At 37.8% G+C, this 13,571-nt stretch overlaps 1 long non-coding RNA gene across 1 annotated transcript; it reads right to left on the bottom strand.

Moving 5' to 3' along the window:
* Positions 1-404: 404 nt before the first annotated feature.
* On the bottom strand, positions 405-10,881 carry LOC127529994 (uncharacterized). The gene is made up of 2 exons (XR_007936559.1): positions 10,776-10,881; positions 405-648 (listed from the first exon to the last, which is right to left on the bottom strand). It is a non-coding gene; the product is annotated as an uncharacterized LOC127529994 (long non-coding RNA).
* Positions 10,882-13,571: the final 2,690 nt, after the last annotated feature.

Below are 13,571 nucleotides of genomic sequence, written 5' to 3'. Positions count from 1 at the left end.
TGCTTTCTAACTGGTTTAAATGTAGTACAAGTGAATTATCAAGAGTTACTGTAGGTGCTACAAATATGGACGCAGCACATATAATTACCCACCAAAAGTAAAGAGAGGCACTGAAATCCTGCAAACTTACCTACCAAACCTTTTCGAGCAATGCAGCACTCTGCACAGCTCAGTGCACAACAGACTTCTGCTATAACACTGTCAGAGGAAACCAGCTTTCTGAGAAGCAGTAACACATTTAACAGTGAAACTTTGTAACGGTTGTCATTTGTATTTGATGTCAGTTGGGGCTGAACCAATGGTTGATGATAACATCCATGTAAAATAGATATTGTTGATTGGTTCCAATCATTTGCAGAATTTTGCTCCAAGCTGTGCTTAATATTGTTAGTTTTTCAAGTTTATTGTTTCGTGTACATAGCACAATGAAATTCTTACTTCCATGTGTCTTCAGAACAGTATATATAAAAGTATATACAATATACAAAATGGTATTTGCAAGTATATACATAAACGCACACACTGTTTGTTATTTTAAAATATTTGTTCTTGTTACTGACTGTCCCCGAATCTACTGATGTAAGTATCACAGGTCCTGTACCGTTACAAAAGTGTCCGTATAAGACAGGTGAGGTCTTCAATTAGTCACTTTATCTTCCAAAGGCACTAAATGGTACATACAGTCATTTGACAAAGTAAGTATACCCCATGGAGACTTGACTTTTTCTACATCTTTGAATATGCAAACAGTAGATCTTCATGCAAACTGTACCTACCGATAAAGGTGATATACTTGAATAAAACACACAGAAAATTTGCCTTTTAAGTTGTTTACTTAACAGAAATATCCGTAGATGTAATGATCTGCTGAGGAAAAAAGCAGGCACACCCTTGATGTCAGAATTTGGTATTGCCCAATTAGTAGGGATGACTTCTTGTAGGCATTTTGCATAACTGCCCAACTGTTTCAGTGACATCGACTCAATGAAATTTTTGACCACTCCACCTGCAAAATTGCTTCAGTTGCAAGATGTTAGCAGGTTTTCTTGCAGGTACTGCCCGTTTCAAACGCTCCCACAACATTTCAATGGGATTCAAATCAGGGCTTTCACTAGGCTAGCCCATAACCATCCATTTCTTATTTTTGGAGCCATTCCTTAGTGGATTTGCTAGTGTGCTTCAGATCATTATTGTACTGAAGGGTCTTTTTGTGATTCAAATTTAACTTTCCAATAGATAGCCTCACAAGCTCCTGAAGCATATGTTGATATGAGGCAGAATTCACAGTTGACTTGATGAAGCTGCCTAGGCCCTGAGTCAGCAAAGTAACTCCAAATAATAGCATTTTACCAACATGCTTCACAGATGGCATGAGGTTTGTCTCCTAAACTAGTATCTTCGGTTTATACTTAATCTGCTTCAGAAAGTATATTTTAGAACTATCTAACCACTTCAAAGTTACTTTATCATTAACAGTCCAGACAAGTAAAATCTATTACTGTACAAATATTGTAGCTTGTAATTTTTTAAAATGCTGCGCAATTGCTTTCATGGACTTGTGTTACCCTAAAAGAATATTATAAATCTACCATAAATTTTCAGTAATGTTGTTGTTTTGCCTTTTCTGTGATAGCAAATTTTGCAATTTAAATTTTGTAATGTATGCTTTTTAGAACAAACCTAATCTATTTTGAGACATGTACTGCAAAATGTTTAATTATGTTTTCTTAGGGAACATATATCAAGCTACAAAATCTCCAAAGGGAACTTCTAAAGGTACTGTAAATTAGTACTTAATTTTATTGATGAATTTTTACCCTATAGAAGATCATTTTGTATTTATAAAATAAATCGCCATAGCAAACATTGAACAAATAATATAAAAGTTGACTATCTTATGATTTACAAGCTTCAGCAATTTATGAATATGTAGTCCAGAACTTTTGGCTTCCAGGGGTACTACCAGAAATAGGAATTAGGATACTCTTATCCTCATGATGGGCATTAACCTTCTGCATCTGATTGATTGATACTGCACTGGGAAATAGGAGGTGAAGATTTTGGCTCCAGAGGAGTATGCCCTCACCTACCGATGGAAGGTTGTCTCTTTTGTTGGTCACTCATTCCATGAAAAATTAGTTATTTGTCTTCTAGCCTATTTTGCAACCATAGTCAATTACCTAAATCAGGTCTCTCTATGTCAAAATTTCTGAGTTCAAACCACAATACTCATATAGAGTATGAGAGCCAGCACAGTTATTTTACTAATCACCATGATTACATCTTGCCTGAAGAAGGGGCCTGAGTTGCCTCGAAAGCTTGCATATTGTAATCTTTTTAGTTAGCCAATAAAAGGTGTCATTTTGCTTGGCTTTTCTCTACATTCATAATGGCTAACACGGTACAACACCCTAGTACTACTAATCACCACTAATATAACAGACTAGCAAAATACCCGCGCTTCGCAGCGGAGAAGTAGTGTGTTAAAGAGGTTATGTAAACATATATATACATATACATATATACATATATCTACATACATACCTATCTACATATACATACTGTATATATGCATATATACATATATCTATATATACATATACACATCCACATATATATATATATATATATATATATATGTATATATATATATATACACATACATACACACACACACACACATTTATACATATACACATACATACATAGTGCGTTGTAACACGGGCTGTGATTGTTACATGGGAGGGAGATGACAAATCACAGCTTCCCGCTTTCTAATCGGGGCTGTGATTGGTGCTTTGAATGATGCCCAGATCCCACAGTATCTCCCCTTAGGAGAGGCGTTAGGCAAGTGTAATTGAATAGCGGTGCTGCAAGTTTAGCTTTACACCGGTTTTTAAGGCTTATTGACTGAAAGGGGCTTTCATGAAAAAAAGTTAGGGCTTTGCTACAGGATACACCCTCCACAAGTTAAGGAAGTAAAAATAAAGGTATATATTTCTGTTTTATTTAAACCTTTTAAGTTTGTATGCGGGCGGTATGGTGGCGCAGTGAAAGGTGCCAGTTAGGAGACCCGGGTTTGCTTCCCTGCGTGGAGTTTGAATGTTCTCCCCGTGTCTGTCTGGGTTTCCTCCGGGTACTCCGGTTTCTTCCCACAGTCCAAAGACATGCAGGTTAGGTGCATTTGTGATTCTAAATTGTCCGTGGTGTGTGGGTGTGTGCGCCCTGCGGTGGGCTGGCACCTTGCCCGGGGTTTGTTTCCTGCCTTGTGACCTGTGTTGGCAGGGATTGGCTCCTGTATTTAGGATATAGCGGGTTGGATAATGGATGGATGAACATTTGTATGCATAGCCCCATTTGCCCGTTTACATTTTTTTTCTTTCTTCAGTAATATTTCAGCAAACCCGGAGCTTGTCAGTTCAAATCCTGGTACTGACACCACTGTGTGACCCTGAGGAAGTCACTTCACCTGCCTGTGCTGCAAAAAACAAATGTAATGTAACAAATTGTACCTCAGATGTTGCAAGTTGCTGGAATAAAGGCATAAGTCAAATAGATAAATATGTATTATACACATAGGAACTCATTTATTTTCAGTTAAGTCATCTGCAGTAAATCTTTATAAATGAGGGTTTCTCCTTTTTAGATAGTGCAAACTGTTTCTTCTTCATTGAGGTTTTCTCTTGGAGAGCTTTTTTCATTTCATTGAAAATTAAAGCAGCAGCTGCCAAAATATGTAGCTTTCTTATTAATTTTTCAACATTGTGTAAAATAACTTTATAAAGTAATATAAAAGGTTTAAATACTGGTTATCCTTTTATACTAAAATATTACTAAAGAGATACAAAAAAAGTAAAATGCATATGTTGTTTTTCTTTAAGGAGATTAAATATTACTGAAGAAAGAAAAAAAAAAAACTAAAACAGCCAAATGGGGCTATGCATACGAACTTAAAAGGTTTAAATAAAACAGAAATATATACCTTTATTTTTACTTACACTTGGAGGGTGTATCCTGTAGCAAAGCCCTAACTTTTTTCGTGAAAGCCCGTTTCAGTCAATAAGTCTTAAAAAGAGGTGTAAAGATATTGACAATAAGCTACACAAACCCACCAAGACATGCAATTGTTTAAATCAAGGCGCGAGTCGAAAAACACCATCCCATACTATTAGTTAACGATTAACACATTTCTATATGTATTGTAAGCATACAATACAACTGATAATATGTTGCGCTTATTTATCTGGTGTACCGACATTTTTGCGCGTTTAACAGCTGAAATCTAATGTGGTTTGTGCCCTTCAGAATGAAAACAGTTTGCATTTACCTTTTTAATAAAAGGCAAGCTTTTAAGCCTGAGAAATCACCCCTTAAATGCACACATTTAATTGCACATGTCTTAATATGTATGCTTACACAGTATTAAAAGACACTCAACAATTAACGTCATTTACCTTCGTTCCCGCGTTTGAGTCGTGCTGTAAATCTCTTCCTTGTTTTCAGTTCACGTGATTACGTAGGAGGCGTGATGACGCGATACGCGACTCCGCCTCCTCCATTACAGTATAGATGGACAAAAAAGAGGTTCCAGTTATGACCATTACGCGTAGAATTTCGAAATGAAACCTGCCTAACTTTTGTAAGTAAGCTGTAAGGAATGAGCCTGCCAAATTTCAGCCTTCCACCTACACGGGAAGTTGGACAATTAGTGATGAGTGAGTCAGTCAGTCAGTCACTCAGTGAGGGCTTTGCCTTTTATTAGTATAGATATAGCAGATAAAACAGAATGTTATGAATAAAGCACAATTGTTACCTTCCTCTATTCCATGCAAAGTAATATTCATACATTATACAGTATAGTACTATTAGTAATAATATGTTTCCATAGACAATTAACATCCTTTGCGAGTAGTTAATTATACAATGTTTTTCCAGATAGTTGCCTATGTTTCTGTTCAGTCAAATTTGGAATACTTGGTTGAAAGGCTGCAGGGATTTGTCCTGCTTCCAGCAAGATATTTGCTGGGATGCACACGACCCTGGATGACATAATTTATTGCAGCAGTACTGTGTCTTTCAAACGTACTGTTTTATTTTTGGGAAAATGGTTCCAAGGTTTTAAGAGAAAATAAGCAGGCAGGAATCAGAGAGGAAAGGTCCAATACTTCAATTGTTTACTTGTTCAAATATAGTATCAGTTACATACAATATAATAGTAATAAATATACAAATATAGGAATTGTACTATTGACTTACAGTAATACAGATATATGTAAATTATACTATTGACTTACAGTAATACAGATATATGAATTATACTATACTTAAAGTAATATCAAAAGACCCAGAGCCATCATCCTAGACCAGTAGACTGAGGGAGCCCGCGTGTCAGTCTCGTCAGAGGATCAACTCGTGAGCCTGGTCCAATACCGGGCGGTGTTGAGCTTCCAAAGAAACTGAGGGCGGAACCTTCCCTTATATACTAATTGAGTGTCCTTGCCCAAAACGGCTTACGTGTAAGCAGTGTATACAGAAGTGATCAGTTTCTGCACACCTCTTCCCACGGGACATTTATGGTTTTATCTCTACTAAGCCTAAAACAATCCTTCTTAGAGACATCAAAACAACTTACAGAAAAACATCTTGCATTAATTTAACCTTTTCCCTAAAACATTCTGAAACCCTTTACGAGAAACAGGTTTTTGCACATTCTTTCGCTATCATCCCAGACATTCCAATCTTTGTAGCTGGTTTTGCACTGAAGTGACCAACCCCCTCTTACTCTTTTATTTCATCCCTTCTCCTGTTACAGAGAAAACCTTTTTATTACACGTACCAACCCCCAAATCCTGTCCTTCCATTTTTTTCTCTCCACATAACCAATCGCCACAATATAAGCTCTGTACTAAATGTATACCCAGCCGTAAGCTTAGAACGCAGATTTCAAGACTGTTAAGGAACATTGAAAAATCTTGGTAATACATGTTGAATTATTCCATCCATTTATCTATCCAGGGTCGCGGCAGTCCCAGGAAGCGTACAACATGAGGGAGGATCAATCCCTGGATTGGGCGCCAGCTCATCAGTACTGCTGTGCCACCGTGTCCCCACATGTTTAATTATTAACAATACACATTATTTAAATGTAGTTAATAATTTATCTGTAAAATATACATACTTTAATGCATTTCATCAAAAAATATCAAGTATACATCCTAGTATTCAAACAGCTCACAGCTCCAAGAAGATATCTCTTAGAAACCTAAATTGACTTTATAGCCAGTCTTCATCACCTATAAAAACGTGCTCTTCTGTTGAATTCCTTCATTTTCATTGTACAGTACAATGAGATTCAATATACAAATCCTCCATAAATTTATTTTCCTATAAAATAATAATACTAAAAACAATGAAAAATTTACCATATGAAAGAATAAGTACAATAGTACAACATAAAAATATAGTGCAGATAGTACACATGGCTCATAAAGTGGCTCGGTTGTGTAATATTACAGTTATAGAATTAATAGTGAGGTAATTGTAATTATAAGTTGAAACTGTTCTACCGGGAGCACTTGATAGACAGATTGAACTGTTTCTGAGCCTTGAGGTCCGTGCAGGAAAAGCTATGAAGCGTTTGCCGGATGAGAGAAGTTTAAATACACTCTGCATGGCTGAGTGGAATCCATGCAAAGGCCTTTGTCTTTCCTGAGGCTGCAGCGTGTACTCTAAATATCCTCCTGGGCTTTCCAATCAGCTACTGCATGGCTGTGATTCCACAAACAGACACAGTGGGTTAGCATACTCTGAGTAGTGCACTGAGAGTAACAACCCTAAAACAGCTATAGTAGTTGAAATAGTTTGGCCATTGCGTGTACCATTATGCCGTATTGTTACAGAATGATTACAATCAAGTGCCTTAAATTTATAAACAGTATACAATTTCGATAAACGTGATAAATCCTGAGTCATTGATGCGAATCTGAAAAACGGGAGACCACACAAACAGTAGCACTGCTTTGACGCTGGGTGCCATCAGTTTGCATAACCGAGCCGACAAGTGTGTTTGCAAGGTGAGGGGCTTCGGTGAAATTGTGTATGGCGTTACGCCAAGTTTAGTTTTTATACATCTCAAAGAGTGCGTGGAAATTGGGATATGCAAAATTTTTGTGAGTATGCACCGTTTATACATGAGGCCCCAGAACTTGTACATGGTGAGCATCCCTTAGTGTAGATCTGTGCTTCGATTTAATTTTCATAGTGGAAAACCGTACCTTGTGTGCATGTGTACTGCTCAAAAGATGTGTCATCTTCTTTAAGAGGGTAGATGTCTGTGAAAATGAACAAAGTATTTCTCAAAGAATCTGTCTGATCCTGGCTTGGTCTCCTTTTGCACCCCAGAATTACAGCTTTAGCTGACTGTTCAAGGACAGTCAATAAGTTCCATCTGTAGCTGATTAGAAACACTACACTGACAGAGAAAGTGTCTTCAAACAGTTTAACAGTGACATTGTATATTCTGACAACAGTGGGTCAAAGGGTATAGTGCTACCACTTCTATGGTAGCAGTATACCTTCTTTACCCAATAACTAGTAATATTATCTAACAAGGATAGGCATGTTGGCAATTGAGAAAAGTTATTTCCTGAAAGTTGTCTTCTCCAAAGTTTTATTTTAATGATGAATAATTTCACAGTGCTGTATATTGCTGCAATCAGCTGATATGGACCTTGCAACTTAAGATGAAATACATTCATTCCCTGTGTTATTTACACAAGGAAGTAGAAATGCATCAACCAGTTGTTATCTTCAAATTTCCTTAAAAATCTATTCTGCCCTTTTCCATAACTATTTTGATTTCTGATCTTAAATCAAGAAACTTTTCCATGCGTTTTCTCTGCTTAGCCATAGCACCTCTGTAAGGTAAAGGACATCTCAATGGTATCTCAACAAAAGAGGGTGGCATAAATATACATGGTGACAAAGTCAAAGGAAAGACGCGGGCAGGGACAAGTGCACAAAGGTAATGTTATACCCCCACCCCTCATTTCAGACACTCACTGTGAAACAGTGCATGAATTTAATGTAAATAGCAACTAAATACAATAAAAAAGGTTTACCTACACTTTAAATATTATAATGTTTCTGCTAAGTGGCAAGAACTCGTCGTAATATTTTCTCTACCTCCATGTAGCGTGACAAAAATCTGCTTTAATTTGTCCCCAGACAGTGATGTACGCGTAAGTTTTTCTTTGTAGCATTTTTGAGATATTTCTGATTGATAGGACAGAGTGTTTAGTGGTACATCCAGTTCCAATTTTGAGATCATACTCTAGAAAGCACTCTGTGACTTTTGTTTTTTAATGTACCTTGAATACAGCTTGCAATCTGAAAGTGATTCCAAAGCACTTAAAATCAATTAATAGCAACAAGACTACCAAAGCTGCATTGCTGCAAAGATATCTTTAGACACATATGAACCTCTTCACAGTAAGAATCTGTATTATCATAGTATTTCCCTCTACTTACCCTTTACCTGTTGTCTTCAAGGGTAAGTATACTCGTCAAGTTTGTTACCGGGTTGGACTACTGTTACGGTGCCCTAACTTTGTAACGGTTATCATTTGTTTTTGATGTTTAGTTGGGGCTGAGCCAATGGTTGAAGATAACGCCATATAAAATAGATATTACTAGCCAACCCGCGGCGTAACATACACCGCATAATTATGTATTGATGGGTGAACACTTGCTGAACGACACAGTTGTCCAAATGGGGTGGGTTTGTGGATACCACTGTGAGTGAATGAAAAGATGAACCTCTGGAGAGAGCAACATACAATTGGCCATGACTGAAAGCGGGATCGTCTGTGACGATGGAGGCCACGCTGGTGAAAGTTACTTCATCGGTAGGGATAAGTTTCAGCACTTGTTCATTAAGGTGTAGCGAGTCTTCGTTGTTGACGCTTAACATAGCTTGCGTACTGAGTTGTTCCAGAGTCACAGTTGAGAAACACTTTTGTAATGTCTTTTAAGCACAGGAAAAAAAATTAACATGTGAAACATTCGTAATGTAATAAGCCACCAAGAAAAGTAACATTGCAACAATGCACACATTACGATCTAATCGCTGTAAACAAAAACAGTGAAAAAACTGTGAAAACAAAATCGAGGCCGGTGCATTCTTTAACTGCCTTGTAGCGCAGTGGTAGTGCTGCTGTTTTGCAGTAAGGAGACTGTGGAAGATTTTGGGTTCGCTTCCTGGTTTCTCCCTGTGTGGATAGCGCTTTGAATACTGAAAACACCGGTATATCAATGTAATGAAGTATTATTATTCTTATGCGTCCAGCGCTCTCTCTCTCGCGCACCTGTATGCGTGTGTGTGTCGCTCACTCTCTCTCACTCGCTGCACGTGTTCCTGCAGGCATACCAGTAAGTGAATGAAAAGGTGGAACTCTGGAGAGAGCAACATACAACTGTCCGTGACTGAAAACTGGTTTTGGCAGATACATGCATATCTTTTTGAAAGTTTGGCCCTGTGCCTTATTAATTGTCATTGCAAAGGCAAATCTAATAGGAAATTGTCTTTGCTCAGATGGCGCAGGCTCTCTCTCAGCAGCACAGGAGCCTTCCCAGCCCCCCCCCCCCCCCCCCTCTTTCTCAGCAGCACGCGAGCCCCCTCCCCCTCTGTCTCTCAGAAGCACGCGAGCCCTCTCTCTCTCTGTAACATTGCAGCAGTTGTATAAACACTTTTTTTTTAAATGAGTTTTAAGCACAGGGGGGAAAAAAAGGAACATTTGAACAAATCCGAACTTTATTTAAAAGCCAACCAAGATAGTAACATTGCAGCAGTTCACCATTTTTAATCAGGTGACTGACAGTAGTGGAGTCAGGCACAGAGAAGGTCAGCTGCTGAGAAAGCGTCTTGACTGTTGCAGGGCAGTGAGGCAGGTGAGACGCTAATGAAAAAGAGGCACAGGGCTTATTGGTTTTTAAAGACTGCTTCCTTCATTGTGTTTTAACCTCAGTTTTAAAGGATTGCGCGGCTCTCTCTGTCGCGCTGCCTGTGTGTGCCTCTGTCTCTCTCTCTCGGGCTGCCTGTGTGTGCCTCTGTCTCTCTCTGGCGCTGCCTCTGTGTGAACCAAGGTTCCACTGAGGTTGACTAATGAAAAGTCAACGTGGCTCAGAGCTGCATGTGGACTGTGGCACAGACAAACAGAAATGACGGCATGTTTTCCGAGGCGTCACGTCCCAGTTGGTGGGCGTGGCTCTGCGAGTTGTCGTCGTATCCAATGGTCTTAGAGTTGGTGGGCGTGGCTCCTTCCTGCGTGCGCCATGGGTGTCTTACTTGTCGGCGGCTTAGTGAATCCACGCCCCTTCCGGTGTGCTTTCCATGGGTGGCTACTTGTCTTCCGGCTTAGTGAATTATATATATAGATTGATTGGGTCCAATCATTTGCAGAATTTTGCTCCAAGCTGTGCTTAATATTGTTAGTTTTCAAGTTTGTTATGTGTACAGTACGTAGCACAATGAAATTCTTACTTCCATGTGTCTTCAGAACGGTATATATACAAGTATATACAATATAATAATAATAGTATGTAATAATATAATAATAATAGTATTTGCAAGTATATACATAAAACACACACACACTATTTGTATTTTAAAATATTTGTTCTTGTTATTGACTGTCCCCAGATCTACTGATGTGTCACTGGTCCTGTACCGTTACAGAAATGTCTGTACTAGACAGGTGAGGTCTTCAATTAGTCACTTTTATCTTCCTAAGGCACTAAATGGTACGTACAGTCATTTGAAAAAGTAAGTATTCCCAATGGAGACTCTTGACTTTCTCTACATATTTGAACATGCAAACTGTACCTACGATAAAGGTGATATACTTGAATAAAACGCACAGAAAATTTGCCTTTTAAGTTGTTTATTTAACAGAAATATTCGTAGATGTAATGATCTACTGTGGATCTGCTGAGGAAAAAAGCAAGCACACCCTTCATGTCAGAATTTGGTATTGCCCAATTAGTAGGGATGACTTCTTGTAGGCATTTTGCATAACTGCCCAACTGTTTCAGTGACATCGACTGAGTGAAATTTTTGATCACTCCACCTGCAAAATTGCTTCAGTTACAAGATATTAGCAGGTTTTCTTGGAGGTTCTGCCCGTTTCAAATGCTCCCACAACATTTCAATGGGATTCAAATCAGGGCTTTCACTAGGCCAGCCCATAACCATCCATTTCTTATTTTTGGAGCCATTCCTTAGTGGATTTGCTAGTGTGCTTCAGATCATTATTGTACTGAAGGGTCTTTTTGTGATTCAAATTTAACTTTCCAATAGATAGCCTCACAAGCTCCTGAAGCATATGTTGATATGAGGCAGAATTCACAGTTGACTTGATGAAGCTGCCTAGGCCCTGAGTCAGCAAAGTAACTCCAAATAATAGCATTTTACCAACATGCTTCACAGATGGCATGAGGTTTGTCTCCTAAACTAGTATCTTCGGTTTATACTTATTCTGCTTCAGAAAGTATATTTTAGAACTATCTAACCACTTCAGAGTTACTTTATCATTAACAGTCCAGACAAGTAAAATCTATTACTGTACAAATATTGTAGCTTGTAATTTTTTAAAATGCTGCGCAATTGCTTTCATGGACTTGTTACCCTAAAAGAATATTATAAATCTATCATACATTTTCAGTAATGTTGTTGTTTTGCCTTTTCTGTGATAGCAAATTTTGCAATTTAAATTTTGTAATGTATGCTTTTTAGAACAAACCTAATCTATTTTGAGACATGTACTGCATAATGTTTAATTATGTTTTCTTAGGGAACATATATCAAGCTACAAAATCTCCAAAGGGAACTTCTAAAGGTACTGTAAATTAGTACTTAATTTTATTGATGAATTTTTACCCTATAGAAGATCATTTTGTATTTATAAAATAAATCACCATAGCAAACATTGAACAAATAATATAAAATTTGACTATCTCATGATTTACAAGCTTCAGCAATTTAAGAATATGTAGTCCAGAACTTTTGGCTTCCAGGGGTACTACCAGAAATAGGAATTAGGATACTGTTGCCCTCATAATGGGCATTAACCTTCTGCATCTGATTGATTGATACTGCACTGGGAAATAGGAGGTGAAGATTTTGGCTCCAGAGGAGTATGCCAGGTCTCTCTATGTCAAAATTTCGGAGTTCAAGCCACAATACTCATATAGAGTATGAGAGCCAACGCAGTTATTTTACTAATCACCACTAATATAACAGATATAGCAGATAAAACAGAATGTTATGAATAAAGCACAATTGTTACCTTCCTCTATTCCATGCAAAGTAATATTCATGCATTATACAGTATAGTACTATTAGTAATAATGTTTCCATAGACAATTAACATCCTTTGTGAGTAGTTAATTATACAATGAAGTTTTTCCAGATAGTTGCCTATGCTTCTGTTCAGTCAAATTTAGAATACTTGGTTGAAAGGCTGCAGCAGTAATCACCAGGGGCTTCAAGTATAACAACGTGCATAGAATTCACACTGAAACATGTCATACGGACAAAAGCAGAAGCGTGCATATGCACAAAAAATTCCAGATGCATAAAACTGTGTGTACGCCAAGTTCCACACACTTCCCCTTTATAAATCCCAACAAACGTGAAATTTAACGCACATGCCTTATAGCCCTATCCCGACTCCTCCCAGAATTTTACATATCTGAATATGAAAATCAATATAAATATCCCCTTCCATTCAGTATTTTGTTAAAAGTCAATGGCAGATGCATGTGTAAACAAGGAGATTTTCAGCAAATGCCAACTGGAGGTCCTACTCAGTGAAGCTGAGGTGAGTTAAAACATACTTTGTGGTGGCGTAGTCAGTAGCATGATCAACAAAAGGAACGTAATGGAATGACACTCAAAAGTTCAAGTTCAGAAAGTTGCACAGTGCCCGAAATAAAAAAAAAAAAGAAGTGGTAGGATGTCAAAGAAGACCCACCGTATGGGTATCGTACGGAAGCGTATTAGGGCACAAAAAAAAAAAAAATAGCGACAATGAAGAAGAAAGAGATAAAATTGTTGACTTTAATCTGAAAATTTTCACTTTAATCTGGTGGTATATTTTGTCATTAAAGTAAAACAGTGTAACCTTCATCTTAAAATCAATGTTTAATTTACTAGAATTTCTCAAATCCCATCATAACTAAAGCAGCACGTTAACTGCTTTATATTGTATGTGTGTGAATCACAATGTACTTCTTAAACGGTCTTTCTCTTTCACACACAGGAGCGTAAAGGCACTGATCGCCACACAGAATACATTACATTTAATATATTACAGCTCTCTCAACATTTTAAAATACTAAGATGTGTACTTTATCATTTTCATAAATAAATGCATTAAAGTACGTACTAAACATGGGAACACAGTGGGGCAGTGGTAGCGATTAGGTAGCGCCTCGTCCAAGAATTGTTCCTGCCTCCTCTGTCCAGGTATTGTTTCTGCCTCCCCACCCCATCCAGAATAATTCCTACCTCC

This window comes from Erpetoichthys calabaricus, chromosome 13, assembly GCF_900747795.2.
Source record: "Erpetoichthys calabaricus chromosome 13, fErpCal1.3, whole genome shotgun sequence".
NCBI lineage: Eukaryota > Metazoa > Chordata > Cladistia > Polypteriformes > Polypteridae > Erpetoichthys > Erpetoichthys calabaricus.
The sequence above is the reverse complement of the archived record's forward strand: the minus strand, read 5'-3'. Positions and strand labels throughout refer to the sequence as shown.